An 18,485-nucleotide genomic window follows, 5' to 3' on the forward strand; every position below is an offset into this window, starting at 1 on the left:
AGAATCCTGTTTTATCCATTTTTTTGTACCCAGTTCAGAGGCAGTGTAGAGATTTCTCACCTTTTACATATTTCTGAGGTACACAGAAGACATTTTAGGGATAATGTGATCATTCTAACTTTAAAGTAGAGAAAGAAGTATTTTTTTCTCATTTTAGCAAATTAGATTCTCGTTCTTTTTGCTCTTAGTGAATTATAATGAAGAATTCGATAAGTAAACAAAATAAATGGGAAACACACTGCAAGTTCCCAATTTTCCCCAAAGTACCTACAGGGAGAATGAAAACCCAAACCCCAAAGGTTTCTCACTGTTTTTAGTTTCATGGTATGCTCACTTTCTGTAAAGTCCTGGAGGTTTTTTTTTTTTTTTTTTTATCCTATTTATGTAAGATGATTATGATCAGTTGCCCTTAGTTATTCCTGTACTGACTTTCTGGATACACCCTGATGGTTCTCTTGTAAAAAAGCTTCTAGGTTCCAAGAGACCTTATTAATTGTTTAGGTTCAGTCACTTGGTTTATAACTACTCCACCTCACCTTTGTGCAAAATGTCTTCAAGAAGCAGTGACAAGTTCTCAGAATGTAGACTGAAACCTTCTAGAACCTTACCAATAACTTTCTTCTACAAATTCCCTAGGCCATTTATGGCCCTTTCTCTAGGCCACATATGCCGGAACCAAAAAGAGGGGGACAAAAGAACAAAGAACTGGGGAGAGCTTGAAAATCTTGTGGGTTCTACCAAGTCAACAAGCTTGGTAGCTAGGACTGAATTTGGAACCCAGCAGACTATTTCCTACTGGTTAAAGAAAATGAAGCAATAAACTTTCACTCATTGACAGAAAAGCAGAATTGTCTTTTATCATGTGACATCCTGCCATTGCCTCCTGTTCTAAAAGCCTTAGCCTTTTCTTTGTAACATTTTTGCCATGTTTATTTTACTATGCAGTGAGTGTTACTATTGTCTACCAGTATCTGATCTTCTCTGCATCCTGACACCTGGGAAGATAGCTCTTCTCTGCCCCCTTAAATTTAGGCATGGGTCATAAGACTTGTTTTGGCAGTGATGTAACTTGGGTCACATCTTAAGTAGAAGCATTAAATTGCCAGTAGTTGTCACTCCAGCCCACTGTTCCCCTCCAGTGGTCATCACAGAAATGTGTCCATAAAGAGATTGCTTGTAATCAAAGCTCAGAAAGCTGAGCCAATGCAAGGAGGACAGCTGTCCTGAAGAATCTCCTGGGCCCACAGCACACTGCTTATGAGTGAAAAATAAACTTTCTGGTTCTGTTAAGCCACTGAGATTATGGAGTTGTTTGCTACCCTATTGTTAATCTTATCCTGTCCGATAAAATTATTATACTATAGTATATTTATATAACTTATTTTATTATCATTTATATATTTGGATTTATTACATGCAGGAACTAGATGGTAAAGTTATTCTTACCACTATTGCAACACCTGTAGGACCTTACAGAATTGCACGCACATGAAAAGTGCTCCATTATATATTTGATCACCGAATTTTTAAATTTTTTTTTAAGATTTTATTTATTCATCTGACAGACAGAGACCACAAGTAGGCAGAGAGAGAGGAGGAAGCAGGCTCCTTGCTGAGCAGAGAGCCCGATGTGGGGCTCGATCCCAGGACTCTGAGATCATGACCTGAGCCGAAGGCAGAGGCTTTAACCCACTGAGCCACCCAGGCACCCCTGATCACTGAATTTTTAAAACGATAAGAGGACAAGACATGATTTTAAAATGTTCGGTAGGAATTACAAAGAATATGCAAGTTTATGATGTTTACTAAATGGTGGAGGGACAAATCAACCTCTGACGCCCAACCCTTCCATTCTCAATCCCACCCCACCCCCAATAAAGGGTGAAAGAATATGGTCAGAAAAATATTTCCAATAATCTGCAAGAAATCTCTCTTTAATAGTCTTATAGACACCACCGCCTGTGATACCCAAAAGTAACCTCTTATATTAAACCAAAAAAATAGTGCTCTTCTAACATCCCAATCTAAATCAGTGGTGTCACAGTTAATTAGAAGTGGTAAGACCTGGTCAAGCCCTAGTTTAAGAATGTATACCACACGAGAATTGTAAGGGCCTGAGCTGGTGTGGTGGTGTAAGCCTGGAAAGGTTTGTTGCAATCTCTTAGCTTGTTTCCTTGATGCTAAGCCCTTGTCTCTGTTTCTCTGACTCTCTCTTTCTCGCTCTTCCATTCAGCGTCCCCGTCCAACATCTACTTTTCTTCTCTGCTTAAAAATCTCGAAATGAAGATACATTTTTTTGAAGCTCAAAACACAAATCTTTCTAATTTTGTATCTGTGGCTCCTGTCTTCCCCATATCCAGACAGCCTCTCCATCCACAACCACATGGCTGCTCACTCTCTGGGCCTTCGTAGACACTTCTCTCTCCCAATTGCTCTTCTTCCTATCACTCACCCTCCACAACTCTGAAATTCCCCCTCCCCCATCCATCCGTCCTTACTTGAATACCCATTCATTGTTCAAGACCCAACTCAAAACTCACTCTTCTGTGAAGCTGTTTCTCATCTCCCCAGTTAGAAGACCCTCTCTTCTTTGCTCTTTTTAAATGCATTCCACGATTATAGTGCTTAAGGCATTCTTTGTAATTACCTGGTGATTTGTCTGTGTGCCCCCCACTACAAAGAGGGCATTTTGAGAGAAGGATTATTTTTGTTGTTGTTGTTGTTGTTGTTGTTGTTGTTATTGTTGCATACTTTCCTCCAGCGAGGTAGCTGACATGTAATAGGTTCTTAATAAATGTTGACTGAATGAATGAATTGAATAATAGCAAATTCAAATTGAAGAGACCAAAGATTATAAAGAGAGTTTTAATATCACAGAAGGGCTATACCAAATGATATAATTAGCTAAATTCATAAACATACTAAGTATATCTACCAGCTAACTATGAAGTACTAGAAAATAACAGGATGCCTCCCAACAATTGTAATGGAGCTCTGAATGGAGGTGGCAAGTAAAGCACAAGTGTTTGTGACTGAATAAGATTTTGAGATAATAATCTGGTTTTTCCTCCATTGTTCCTTTGTTCCCTGTGACCTTCCCTCAGCCCAGACAGCCAAAGCAGTGCATCTTCTCTGCTCCAGGGGAAGGATGACACAGCAAAATACAGATAACAAAAGAGTCCATTCTTAGCCTTGAGGTCCCAAAAGCTAAGGACCTGGCAAAGGCAAACGATTTAGAGTATGTGTGCCGTGTCATTTTCTCCTGCTCTAGAAACTTAAAAAAGTTTTCCCAAACTTGGGAAATGGAGATGAAGAAGAAATAAATAAGACCGGGAAACCAAAATACAAATGTATGACTTTTTTTTTTTTTTTAATTTATCCATCCAGTGAAAAGAAAAGGGAATAAGAAAGAGAAAAAAAGAAAACAAAACTAAAGTATGATAATAGAAAACTTAAAATAGTATGGCTAAAGTAACTCCAAATAGTAACTATAATAAATGGCAATTATTAGTTTAACCCAACAAAAGATAACAACTTAAAGATCCAGGAACCTGCTGTTTACAGAATCACTTTAAAAACACAACCATACAGAAACTGTGCAATAAATAGAAAAAAATATATCAGGCACAAATGAATGAAAAGAAAGCCCAAGTAGTGGTTTCAATATACAATTAAATAGAAATTGAGGCTAATGAAGGGGAGGTCACAAAGGAAGATTTTCCAGGGAAAGCACTAAGAAGATACTATATTTTAAACACATATGCACTAAGGAAATTGCTTTCAAATACATAAAACAACTAAGAGAGGGACAGGAAAAATAAATACATCAACATTTTTTTATGGTGATTTTAACAAATCATTCTCAGGGGTGCCTGGGTGGCACAGTGGGTTAAAGCCTCTGCTTTTGGCTCAGGTCATGATCCCAGGGTCCTGGGATCAAGCCCCGCATCAGGCTCTCTGCTCAGCAGGGACCCTGCTTCCCCCTCTCTCTCTGCCTGCCTCTCGACCTACTTGTGATCTGTCTGTCAAATAAGTAAAATCTTAAAAAAAAAAAAAATCATTCTCAGATACAGTGAGATTAAATAAACTAAGTATAATCAAATCTATAAATTTGATGAATAGAAAATGCAAAATTTTTATACAGTACCTGCGGAAGAAACAAAAATTGACGATGCACTGTGTCATACAAGAAACCCATAAATTCCGAAGAATTAACATCATATAGATGTTGTCTGATTATTCAAGGTAAATTAAAACCAAAAACATAGATCTAAAAATCACTACATCTGGAGAATAAAAATATAATATTCAATATTCTTGATTAAAAAGAAAATTATAAAAGAAAATTTTAATACATGGAATTATTTTTTTAAAGATTTTATTTATTTGAGAAAGAGAGGATGAGTGTGGGCAGGTGCAGAGGAAAAGGGAGAAGCAGACTCCTGCTGACCAGGGAGCCAGACCAGTCCATGGGGTTCAATCCTAGGACCCTGAGAATATGACCTAAGCCGAAGGCAGACCTTAAACCTACTGAGCCAGCCAGGCACCCCTTAATACATGGAATTAAATGATAAAAGTAATTTAATGTCAAAACTTGTCAAATATAGGTAAATATCATGATTAAAATAAATAATAAAATCAAAAATTGAAAAAAAAATTTTATTGGGGATTTTTTTTTTTTTTTTTTTTTTTTTGGCTCAGTCTGTTAAGCATCTGCCTTTGGCTCAGGTCATGATCCCAGGGTCCTAGGATTGAGTCCTGCATTGGGCTCCTTGCTCAGCCAGGAGCCCACTTCTCCCACCACCTGCCACTCCCCACTGCTTGTGTTATCTCTCTCTCTCTCTCTGACAAATAAAATCTTAAAAAAAAATGAATGAACATAAATGAACAAAAATTCAACTTAAAAAAATAGGAAAAAATATCATAGAGAAGCCCAAAGAAATATAAAGGGAGAAAGTAATAGAGATAAGTTTAGAAATTAGGAAAATAAAAAATGGGAAAACAATAGAAGGGAATAGCAAATAATAGTCTCTACATGTCTACTGATCAATCATCTGTATTTCTCCTTGAAGGATTTGGTGTTCATATCTTTTGCCTTTTTTTTTTTTTTTTTTTTTTAACCAGGGTCAACTTATAGAATTGTCCTGTAAGGTATTAGGGATAGTAACATTTTGTCCAAAATATATTTCGTATGTTTTTCCCAGTTTATTATTTATCTTTTTTGAACATAACAAAAAGAGAGAATACAGATTTTTCTTTCAAACATTCATGGAATATTCAAAGAAATTACACCTGCCTTTTGACATTGTTTAAGATGTCTTGACAAAAATTAAAGTAATTATTCATTTACACCAGACCACACCCCAAATATAGGCATTACTTATTAATGCTCTTGACAGATAAATGGATGACAAGAATTATAAAAGTGCTATTTTTCTAAAAATTAGGAAATTGAAGCACAAAATAAGTGGGCAATGAAAGTAATATGATAGAAAATGGAATGGAATGAATAGCAACTGATTACTAATCAAATGCACAGTACTTTGCAAACAGAAGGTGATTAATAAATGTCTGGTGAATGAATGGATTTACAGCTCTCTCAAATGCCAAAGAACAGAATCAGTTAGTTTCAGAAGTTAAGAATTTCTACAGAGGAAACAGATTTTTCTTCTACCATAAGGCTGAGATAATTTTACGATACCTATTTTTGTCTGACTGTATAATTCAGAAGTGCCTCAAGTGATCTAAAAATCTCTGTTGTCATAAAACCAGTTTGAGAGGTGAAAGGAAGCAGGATTAAAATGAACATTTATTTAATGCATGCCCTCAAGTCAAAGAGCTCCATCTTAACAAAGCATATGAAATCAGCCATACGTTGGGAAGTACCATATATTTGAGCGAAGATATTAGTGTAGCGAGATTAGATATTTTCCCCACTAAACACTCCTTTATCACTGAATGAAATTTCACATTTATGCTCTTCAAAACTGTGTAGATTTACATTGGTATTATTGACTATTTTCTCTTGAACTTAGTGGAATTTTTTGCCACCAAAACTATATTGATACCACAAAAAAACTGTCTCCCTATAAGAAAACTTCTTGTTTACTTACTATTTCTAATGGGCCCTAAGAATCTTAAGGAGTCTATTTTAAGTCTCTCATGAATGAACTGTTTCATATATTCCTTGATGATTTTAAGATGCAACTTTCAAGCTTCTAATATAATAGGGAGTAAAAGGAACAAATATACAAGTAGTATTTTTAACACCCATTATTGTTTGGAATAGATGACATAGGTAGATGGTAGAAAATTCTAGAAGTTACAAAAAATAGGGGTGCCTGAGTGGCTCAGTTGGTTAAGCATCCAACCCTTGATTTCGGCTCAGGTAATAATCTCAGGGTCCTGAGATCAAATCTTTTGTGGGGCTCTACACTCAGCAGGGAGTCTGCTTGAAGATTCTCTCCTGCCCCACTCCCGGCTCACTCTCTCTCAAAAAAAAATAAGGTTACAAAAAATAATAAGATTACAAAAAAAATAAATAGAGCAAAATACAAGCCTTCCTTCTACTCCTTTCCCCAGCAACCCATTTTCTTTCTGGAAGCAGCCATTTTTTCAAATTTTTATGTATGGATCTAAAAATGAATTAATAATAGCCACCATTTGTTGAGTACTTACTCTGTACAAATGATCCTCAGGACAATCATGTGGGTTTAGTAGTATTGGCATTTTTTTTCTTCTTTTTTTAAAGAGATATATCCCATTTTTGCTGTGGCCTCTTCTCTAGGATTAGTTGTGAAGAGTCTCTTCTGCCAGTCTTGGATCATTCTCTGGATTATTTACACTGATGTGGGTGTTATCTAGGCTTATCTGTGGAACAAGGAAAGCATGGACATCTTGTGAGTTGGTTCTACCAACTCAACCTGCTTGGGAGCTGGGACTGAATTTGGAACCCCTGCAGACCATTTCCTAATGGTAAAAGAAAGTGAAACAATTAACTTTCCCTCCTGGACAGAAAAACAGAAGAATTGTCTTTTACATCATGTGATACCCTAATTGTGATTGCCTCCTGCTCTAAGAGCCTTTAGCATTTTCTTTGTGACTTTTTTGTGATGTTTATCTTACGATGCAGTGAGTATCATTACCATTTACCAATATCTGATCTTCTCTGCATCATGACACATGGGAAGATAGCTCTTCTCTGCCCCCACTTAAATTTAGGTGTGGTCATAAGACTTATTTTGGCAGTAAGGGGCGCCTGAGTGGCTCAGTGGGTTAAGCCTCTGCCTTCAGCTTATGTCATGATCTCAGGGTCCTGGGATCCAGCCCTGCATGGGGCTCTCTGCTCAGCAGGGAGCCTGCTACCCCTGCTCTCTCTGCCTGCCTCTCTGCCTACTTGTGATCTCTCTCTCTCTCTCTCTCTCTGTCAAATAAATTAAAAAATAAAATCTTAAAAAAAAAAAAAAAGACTTGTTTTGGCAATGAAATTATTTGGGTCACATCTTAAGTAGATCTACTGAGAGGCTAGAACCTGCCAGTCTGGAATATAAACTATCTCTTATTTACAGTTTCTTAAGCAAATAAGGTTCTCAAATTAAGACATGGCCTAAGGATAAAGGATAAAGGTCAAATCAAAGGTTTGGCCCTAGGACACTTTTTTAAGGCTGCTAAGGAATTTAAATTGGTGCTTTCTTGCTCAGCTAAACCAAATGGCATTTTGAAAGCGCAAAGATAATGTCCCACAGAGGCCTGATACCAAAGTAGCAATAAATCAGTCTCAAAGAAGAAAACTGTTTTGAAAACAATTGCGGCTTTGACTTCTAGAGCATAGAGTGGGCTTTGATCTCAAATATAGAAAGCCCCCAGAGTTCTTAAGGGAATTGTATTAGCAAAAGTACTACCAGGCCAGACTCATAGGGACCGTGACTGTTCAAATTGTAAAGAGGTTCCTGGACCCCTAACCTAACACAGACAGGAACAGGCTGAGAAGTTGTTCAAAAGATATATAAGGAGATAAAATGGAATCGAGCATTTGGAATTTTATGTAACTGTGGGATATCAGAGCAGACGAATCAGAAGAGTTGAACATATAGTTCTGAATCTTAGGAGACATGTATGGGCTAAATGTATAAGTCTGTGAGTCTTTAGTACATAGTAAAAATACGGAAGTATGAATATAAGCTTTCAGCCTTGAATGAAGTATAAGTGAAATCTTAGGACCCCACATCACATTATTCAATGAGAATCCTAAATAGAAACAGAATTGTTGACACAAGTGCTTTTGAGAATGCAAGGCACTGGGCTAATTTTACAACATTGTCCTATCAGTCAGGTTCTTGGAAAGAAAAAAAAAATTAGCCTAAATGAGTTCAAATTAACACTTGAATCAGGGGCGCCTGGGTGGCTCAGTTGTTGGGCATCTGCCTTCAGCTCAGGTCATGATACCAGGGTCCCTAGGATCAAGCCCCGCATCAGGCTCCGTGCTCCGCGGGAAACCTGTTCTCCCTCTTCCACTCCCCCGAGTATGTTCCCTCTCTCACTGTGACTCTGTCAAAAAGAACGAATAAAATTAAAAACAAAAAACAAAAAACTTCAGTGGAAGGATTACAAAGGTATGGGACGATATGATGGGAAAAAAAACACAATATCGAGGGATTTGAGAGACTTGCAACAATGGGAAACCATTATGACACCTAGGACCAAAAAGTCAAGAGTAAAAAATTGTTAATGGAACCTCATGGGAGGCACAGCCCAGCAGAACCTTTCACTGGGGAGGGATGCAGATACTGCCAGAGATACAGCACAGAGCAGGACAGGAGCAGAGAAGAAACACCCTGACCTTGCTGTCCTCCTGTGTTACATCTCCTGCTGGTGTATCTCCCACTGGAAAAGCCAAAAGAGCACAGGTGATATATTTCTCAAAGGACAATATTCCAGGGCATAAAGCAAAGGAGATAAGGGCAGACAATGTATCTAGATAAGTAAGTAGAGAATAACACAGGTGTTAAGGTAAAGGAGAAGATTTAATAATACTGATAAATCACATATCGTAAACCCACAAAGAATATGTAGCATGAGCCAGGTGGGAAGAAGGTCATGTTCAATTTGCATATACAGGTTCTGTCCCTTATAAATATCAATCACTGGACAGTTCACTGAGAAGGACAAAAAGAACCTTCTTCGTAATAGTCTACTTTTTAATTATAAAAGGATTACCGTCATCATCTTCTTTGGAATGGAACATTAACTCAAGGCAATAGATACCATAAAGTTTGTTTTCCATTTTGTTATGGTACTGTATTTCTGCACTACATCAGTACTGCGTGAAACTTCATTGTAAAAATTGTCTCTACACATCTACATTGTAAAATATACCCAGCACTGGGATGACTAAGGTCCTACTATAAACCTAGGAACTTTCTTTGGTCACTCCACTGGTATTTAATTGGCATGAGATAGATTGCTAATCAGGCCATTTATTTTGGCCTTCTCCTTATAGACCTATTTAAACAAAACAGTCTTTGAGAGTCTCACATCTTCATGTCAACACAATGGCAAGTATCTTTTCTACATGATATGGATGATAATTACAGTCTCAGAAGCTGATGACATCAACCATAACGTGCTGACAAAGGAAAGATTGCCCAGGAAACCCTGAGAAACATCAACACTTAAGAGAAATACAGACCAAAATGTACCTGCAAAAAGACGGATAAGGATGAACCAGACACTAGGGAGAATGTGGTATTATAGAAACCTCGTGAAAGAAGAAGTGGTCCACATGTTTAAATGCTGCTTACAGATCAAAGTGAGAACTGAAGTGGTTCCATGCATTTCAGCCACAAGCTGGTTATTGGCGACCACAATGAAAGCACTTTCATTGGGAGCCATGAGAGCAGTAGCTATAAATCTGTGTGTTGCAGACTAAATAAGATAGGCAGACATGAAAACACCGAGTACAGACGATGTTTTAGAGATGTTTGGCTGGGTAGAGGAGAACAACAAGCTAGTAGCTGAGGAAGGAGTTATGGCGAAAGACTTTTTTTTAGCCTGGTTGGTTTTTCACTGGGAGAGCATTGAGCATGGCTAAAGGCTATTGGGAAGGAGGCAGTAGTGTGAGAGCAGCTGACTCTACAAAAGAGAGAATGGATGGAGCATGGTGTTTATTAAAAAATGGATGTTCAGTTAAGTGTTTATTAAATAAATGAGTATATTCCCTGACAAGACAGGAAGGCATTTAATCCAGAAGCTGGGTGAAGAAATTATCCTAAGACAAGAGGTGGGATATCTCTTCCATCAGAAAAGCCAAGAAAAGGAAATAAGGTGGATACAGCATATTTGGTAGACGTTGTATGAAGAACTGGAGAAACTTCCATCAGATAACTTCTATTTTCTCTGTGAAATGAAAGATGGGATCATCTGACGGAAATAAAGGTATATTGGAGCCACCGAAAAGAATGAAAAAAGTTGATGAAATAGTTTCATGTTCTGGAAAGACGCTTCAGAGGAAAGCCTCTTGAAGCACCTGCCAGCCTCTGCTGTATGTGTGGAGGCTCATGAAAGGGGTTGACCCACATGCACTCCCCATCCTGGGCCTCAGTATTGAATCAGATCTTCTGGCACTTTACCTGTTCCTTAAAACTTAAAACTCTAGGCCACAAACTTTAATATTTGTTTTCTCCTTTCTTTTCTTTCTTTTTTTTTTTTTAAGATTTTATTTATTTATTTGACAGAGAGACAGCGAGAAAGGGAACACAAGCAGGGGGAGTGGGAGAGGGAGAAGCAGGTTTCCTGTGGAGCAGGGAGCCTGATGTGGGGCTCGATCCCAGGACCCTGGGATCATGACCTGAGCTGAAGGCAGGCGCTTAACAACTGAGCCACCCAGGTGCCCCTATTTTCTCGGCAGTGCTCCAGCAGATTTGAAACATGATGGCTCCCGAGAGTCCACAGTCTTCCACAGTTCTGTCTCCCCACCTGGACAGTGTTTCATCATTCCATCTTGAGGACATTTCTTACAGCTCACTACAGTTCTGACACCTGGCTGCCCAGACACTGAAACAACCATCAAGGCACCCACCAGTCTTCCAAGGAATAAACTGAGCATGAGATGTATGAAGTAAGATAGAACTACTTCACTGTCTACATAGTCCCTTCTCACAGAACTTGAGCCATCTTTGGGCAGGGAAGCAAGGGCCCCAGAAGCCTGACTGTAAGCCCCTGCTCTAGCCTCCCAACAGCTTAACCCCTTCAGTCTTCCATGTGGCCGATGGTGGAAAGGGCTTCTCCCTCCAAGAAGAGATCCTACTTCAAAATCTACAGCCCTCTGACCTTAGCCCATGGCATCAAGGAAACCCTGTGAGGACATAACACAGAAAACCTAGCACTCCCCTACAGGAGAAAATAGTCATAAGACAAGTGAGTTTGTTACACAATCAGAAGAACTGCCAAATCTGTATAAGGATAAATACTACAACCCAACATGAAATTGAACAGATGATTGAATGAACTATATGTTGATTTGTAGTCGTTACCTAACCAATAGATAATATTATACAATGCATTTTTTAAACAAACTACAGACTTTTAAATCAGTTCTCCACAAAATTTAGCTTCATAGAGAACTTGGCCAAAATAACGGATTATCTAGTAGTGAGATTACTTAAGAGAAAACAGTGAAAAAGGTGGCCTAGAGAATTCATTTTTAAGCAAATGGGTGAAGGGAAGGGATGAAAGAAAGAAAAAAAACAATGGTTGAAGGGTTAAAAATACCCTGAGAAGTGGTGGGACTACTTCTGGATTAGTTCTTAAATTTTTGCATCAGTTTGCTCTAATGTGTGTGCAATAGGTTATTTAGACAAGGCCATTTTTTTTCAGGGTTAGGGTATAAATCTAGAGAAGAATTATTAATCTCTACTTTGGATTATTAAACTCCATACATACATTTTATTAAAATTCCACTGCTTTCTCAGCTACTCATTGTGATAGTCCTGGTTTTAAAGTAATTCTCCTTTGTTAAGTGATCCATTGTTTTCCTTAAAAGGGGGGAGGCAGGACGCCTGGGTGGCTCAGTTGGTTAAGCAGCTGCCTTCGGCTCAGGTCATGATCCCAGCGTCCTGGGATCGAGTCCCACATCGGGCTCCTTGCTTGGCAGCGAGCCTGCTTCTCCCTCTGCCTCTGCCTGCCACTCTGTCTGCCTGTGCTCACTCTCGCTTCTCTCTCTATGACAAATAAATAAATAAAATCTTTTAAAAAAAAAAAAGGGGGGGGAGGCAATGAGAGGCAGATCTCTGAAAGAGATCTATTTCTTCCTCTTCTTTTTTTTTTTTCCTTGTTGCTTTGCAAAAACAACAGAAGGATTCCTGGAATAAGGGAAAATCTATCTTTTTGGACCTCCCCCATTAAAAAAGTGTGGGAAAACTTACTTCATGTTCAAAATAAGCAGTAAAAAAGAATTGCAGTCAAATTTCATGCAAAATTATTGTAAGAAGAAAAGGAATAAGGGGCAGGATAAAATCCCCACACACTATGATGAAAACACTTCAGGAAGACATGCCAACAAATTGGGAAACTGTAAAATCTGATATTTCAAAATAAACTAAAAATTTTTAACAAAAGTATAAAAGCCATTAAAAGCACATAAATTAGCATTAGAAAAACTCAAAAACTGCCAAGCAAGAACCTGGGGTTTTATTTTATTTGTCTTTTTAAAGTTTTATTTATTTATAAATAAAATAAAATAAAATTCTAAAAATAGAAAGAGAGAGTGGAGGGGGGAGGAGCAGGGGAGACAGAGAGAGGATGAATCCTCAAGCAGACTTCATGCTGAGCACAGAGCTGGTTGCTGGGCTTAATCCTATGACCCTGAGATCATGACCCCAGTTCGAAATCAAGAGTAGGACACATAACCAACTGAGCCACCCAGGCGCCCCAGGATCTGGGGCTTTAAAGCAAAGATGCCAAGAATTTTGCTAAATTTCTTTTTTGCTAAATCTTTTCCCACCAAAGATCAGCTTGAGCCAACTCTCAGGCTTTGCATGGCCCTCAGCAATGTGGACACACAATAGCAGATTAGGCATGATAGCTTTCACTGAACAAGAAAACAATGGGAAAGGAAAAGAGACAAAGGCCAAGAAAATGCAAAACATTTGAAAGGTTCTCTTGTGCAAACAAAAAGACTGAATGTAACAGAATATCATGAAAGGGAAAAAATGCAGATTGTGCAGCAGAAGGAAATTTAAATGCCCAACTTGAAGCAAGCACATTTAAAAGTCTCCTGAGCCAGAAATGACCTTATTACGACCTACGAGAAGCAAAACACATGCTCAACAAGGTGGTGAAGGTTCGACCAGGCACTGAGTGCTGGAAGCACTGCCCTCTTGCTATAGCTTCCAATGACTGTTCATTGCAGGAATCAGGACTTCCTTCTAGTAAAGGCTGAGGTGCAAAGGAATGATCCCTTAAGACAAAAACTGCTGAAGTCTAAATTGATCAGGAGACCCACCTGTCTGAGCCAATAGCCAGCAGTGTTGAAATCCGTAATGGAGGTCACAAAATGAAGTTTTCCAATACCCTAAAATGCCATCTGGATCTCTTAGTTCAGGAATGATGCCAGAAGTATGGTGAGCCTTGTTTGGTATGAATAGCAACAGAAAGTTTTTGGATTAAGCCTGTGGGAGGTAGAGTTTTCTTCACTGCATATGACTATATTACGAAAGCAACTGATATTTGGAAAGACAAGATTTTCTATGTCACCCCCCTCTTTGTTCTGATACAGTTCTATATTTACCAGTGGAATACCTCTTCTGTAGCTATTGCCTTTGTCCTAACCATTACATAGGGAGAAAATGCACTTGAACAAACAGGAACACGCCTCCAGTTCTAGAAGTAATACTGTAAGGGCCTATTTAGCCAGAGGATTCCATCTTGGATTAGTCATTTTGTTGTTTTTGCAGTAAAACTTAAACTGTCCCTGCCCCCCTTTCCCCAGGGGACTTACTTGAAAACAAGTCCAGGAAACCAGTCCCAGGTAGCAAAGCCCAAATACAAGGGTGGGTCAGGCGAGGTGGAGACATCCGATCAGTGGAGATACGCAAACTGTCTCCCTGGTTACCAAGGAGTATGGGGCCCGCCCTTTGGGCACCTTTGGGCACCAATTCTGACCAAGGTGATAGGTTGGTTCAAATATCTACTAGGGTAAATTGTAATTCAATTGGTCACTTATGTGTGACCTAACATGACTGTGCAGCTTTCTCTGTGTGTTACAATTTCATTGGCCACCTGTGTGTGGCCAGGCCCAACTATATGGCCTTCGCCCTTAAAAGATAGTCTGTGAAGCGGAGAGAGATTGCCATCTCTGTAAGAGGAACGGCCCCAAATGTTCGGTTTGATTCTTGATGCTTGGTGCGAAATAAAGCTTTGTTTGACCTTCGCTTTGTATCAGTCTCGCTCCTTTAATCACGGACCCATTATTGGGGGACCCAACAATACAACTTTTGAGCCGGAGGTAGAGGGGATCAGACAATGGTTGTATGACTTACCTAGTCTTCTCCCTATTCTCTAGCTCCAGATATTTTAGAGAGTTTTAAGTAAAACTTAAAGGGGGATGCTTACCAAAGGAGGGACTCCACTACGAAGACTGGTAAAGACCAAACCAAACCAGTCTGCACCAAGGCAGACTCCACGGCTGACCTTTCACTGACTTGTTCCTTCATTATAATACTAAAAATCACACCCAGGGGTGGGGATTTAACATACTAATGAGACATTGATGAAACGTGTTCTGTCCGCTGAAACTGTGTGCCCAACTTCCTGTACCTCCCTGCCCCTACATGCTTAGATATCTCTCCTTTCCCACCTCAGTCTCTGTAAAAATTTTCCCCAGCCTTTGTCTGGAGAGCCAGCAGGAAGGACTTTTTCCTTTGTGCTGTCTCCTTTGTGCTCAAGCATAAGCCCCCATAAAAGCCTTGCCTGGAACTTCCAGCTTGGCCTCTAGGAAATTTCAATTGCTTGGAGAGCACAAGGACCAGAGTGGGTAACTTAAGCCCCTGTAAGTCTCTGCCTTTTTTTGATTTACTAAGCAGGAGGCAAGCATTCATTATAGCCTTAGTAGCTTCTGTTATTTGGGCCTAGGCGTTTTCCTCGTATGTAAATATGCTTTATTTAATAAAACAAAAGTTTTTTGTGAGGAAAAAAATGAGAGAACTCAGAACATAAATTTTAAAAAATGTTAAGGAAGCATAAACAAGAAACACAAGAGCATATAACAGTAACAAATAATGTTTTAACAGAAATCGAAGTTTAAGAGGAGAAAAATGTTAAAAATCAAAAAGAAATGAAGAAGGAGGTAAAACAGTTTTGAGAGAAAGTGACAGATAAAGGACACGTTCCTACATATGTATGCCAGAAGTACCCCAGGGAGAGAACCAGAGCAACAGAACAGAACAAAATAATCTAAGAAAATTTTTTTGAAGGAAAGAAACAAAACAGAAAAACCTGGAAAATATACTGGAAAGCATACCTGGAAACACTGACACCAAAATGGCCAATGCCAAGAATTATTCTAGTAAAACAAATGAATTTTTAAAAAGATTTTATTTTTAAAAAAAAATTAAAAAAAATTAAATAAAAATTTAAAAAAAGATTTTATTTATTTATTTGACAGATAAAGATCACAAGTATGCAGAGAGGCAGGCAGAGAGAGGAGGAAGCAGGCTCCCCACTGAGCAGAGAACCCGATGTGGGGTTCGATCCTAGGACCCTGGGATCATGACCCAAGCGGAAGGCAGAGGCTTTAACCCACTGAGCCACCCAGGTGCCCCAAAACAAATGAATTTTAAAGAAAAACTTTAAATATTCTATTGTATCAAGGCAAACACCAACAGCTAATCACTTACAAGAGAAAGAATATTAATTGCCAAATCTTTCTACCTCAACCCTTTATGGGTTGAAGATAATAGAGTATGATACTTAACACACTCAAGGCAAGAAAAAGTGACCTAAGGGCTTTGTACCGTGCAAATATATTCAAGAATAAAGACCAGGGATGCCTGAGTGGCTCAGTTGGTTAAGCGGCTCCCTTCGACTCGGGTCATGATCCCGGCGTCCTGGGATCGAGTCCCACATCGGGCTCCTTGCTCGGCGGGAGACCTGCTTCTCCCTCTGCCTCTGATTGCCACTCTGTCTGCCTGTGCTTGCTCTCTCTGATGAAAAAAAAAAAAAGAATAAAGGCCATAGACAAACAGTTATAAACATTCATGAACAAAAGAAATACTGTTTCCTGCCCCTTTCTAAGATTATCTACTAGAGAATGAGCTTCGAACCACCAAAATGGCTGGACAGACTTCAATATCTTGACCTATGGAACTAAGACTAAATAATGATATAAAGGAGAGAATATAATATGTTATTGGTCACATGGTCTAATAAAGTAGACCACAACGATCAAACATAGGAGGAGTAGGTGTGAGATGGGGAGAACATGTGAAAAGTAGAATAAGCTACCTGATTACCTTATAGCTATTCCCTAAAAATAAAAGGATATTACTTCACATCAGATGCTGGGAGACAGAAAGAGAAGGAAGGAAGAAGAGGTGGTTGGCCAATTTCAATTATTTCTCATAGTAGAGAACAAATAAAAAGTTACTAAGAGTAACTTAGTATAAAGGTATTAGTATACAAAAGACATCCAAGCAAAAATACAAATTTTACCAGTAAAAGAAATGTTGAGAGAAAGAGAGAAGGAGGGTGGGAGTAAGGTGAGAGGAAACAAAGATTATTTGGTATAAAACATACATATGTGTAAATGTAATCTGAAGACAACATGGCAGTATGGAAGTCCTAGCTAGAGCAATTACACGAGAAAAAGAAATAAAAGGCATCAAAATTGGGAGGAAATAAGTAAAACTGTCACTATTTGCATGATATCATATACAGAAAATCCTAAAGACTCTGTCAAAAAACTGTTAAAACTAAAAAAAGACAGGGCGCCAAGGTGGCTCAGTCAGTTAAGCTTCTGCTTTCAGCTCAGGTCATGATTCCAGGGTCCTGGAGTAGAGCCCCACATGGGGCTCCCAGCTCAGCAGGGATCCTGATTCTCCCTCTCCCTCTGCCACTCCCCTGCTCATTCTCTCTCTCTATTTAAAACTAAAAAAAGAAAACTTAAAAAAAAAAAAAGAACTAACAAAAGAGTTCAGTAAACTTGCAGGATACAAAAGTAATATATAAATAAAACCAAAACTCTGTTGGGTTTTTTATGCATTAATAATGAACTATCAGAAAGAGAAGTTAAGAAAACAATCACATTTGCAATTGTATCAAAAAGAATCAAATACCTAGGGATAAATTTATTCAAGGAGGTGATATTTATACACTGAGAACTATAAGACAGTAATGAAAAAATGTGAAGAAGACACAAATAAATGGGATGATATTCCATGCTTATGGATTGGAATAATTAACATTATTAAAATGTATATACTGACCAAAGCAATCTATAGATTCAACGCAATTTTTTAAATCAAAATTCCAATGGCATTTTCCACAGAAATAGAACAATCCTAAAATTTGGTGTGGAACCACAAAAGACCCTTCGTCAAAACAATATTGAGAAAGAAAAAAATTGGAGGCATCATGTTCCCTGATTTCAAACTGTACTATAAAGCTGTAGTAATCAAAATAGTATGATATTAGCATAAATATAGCACATAGATCAATGGAACAGAACAGGAAGTCCAGAAATAAACCCACACGTATATGGTCAATTAATATACAACACAGGCAAGAATATACAATGAGGGAAGGACTGTCTGTTCAATAAATGGTACTGGGAAAACTGGACAGTCACATTAAAAGAATAAAACTGAACCAGTGTCTTGGGGCGCCTGGGTGGCTCAGTGGGTTGAGGCCTCTGTCATCCGTTCTGATCGTGGTCCCAGGGTCCTGGGATCCTCTTTGCTCGGCAGGGAGCCTGTTTCCCTCTCTCTCTCTGCCTGCCTCTCTGCCTTCTTGTGATCTCTCTCTCTCTCTGTCAAATAAATAAATAAAAATCTTAAAAAAAAAACAAAAACAAAACTGAACCAGTGTCTTTTTTTTTTTTTTTTTTTTAATTTGACAGAGAGAGAGAGATCACAAGTAGGCAGAGACAGAGGGAAGCAGGCTCCCCGCTGAGCAGAGAGCCTGATGTGGGGCTCGATCCCAGGACCCTGAGATCATGACATGAGCTGAAGGTAACCCACTGAGCCACCCAGGCTCCCCTGAACCAGTGTCTTATACCATCACAAAATTGAACTCATAATGGATTAAAGAGTTGAACATAAGGCCTGAAACCATAAACCTAATCCTTCCGGAAGAAAACATAGATTAAGTCTCTGCAGTTATTTTCTTGATAATAACAGTTCTTTAATAGTACATCTTAAATATTTCTTTCCTCTTTCCGTTGGCACAGAAATGTGAAACACAGTAAGATGTGTAAGTGGCTTTCCTTAATC

At 38.7% G+C, this 18,485-nt stretch overlaps 1 pseudogene; it reads left to right on the forward strand.

Moving 5' to 3' along the window:
* Positions 1-9,943: 9,943 nt before the first annotated feature.
* On the forward strand, positions 9,944-13,665 carry LOC125095651 (V-type proton ATPase subunit E 1-like; annotated as a pseudogene).
* Positions 13,666-18,485: the final 4,820 nt, after the last annotated feature.

The sequence above is a fragment of the Lutra lutra genome, chromosome 3, assembly GCF_902655055.1.
Source record: "Lutra lutra chromosome 3, mLutLut1.2, whole genome shotgun sequence".
In the NCBI taxonomy this organism is placed as follows: domain Eukaryota; kingdom Metazoa; phylum Chordata; class Mammalia; order Carnivora; family Mustelidae; genus Lutra; species Lutra lutra.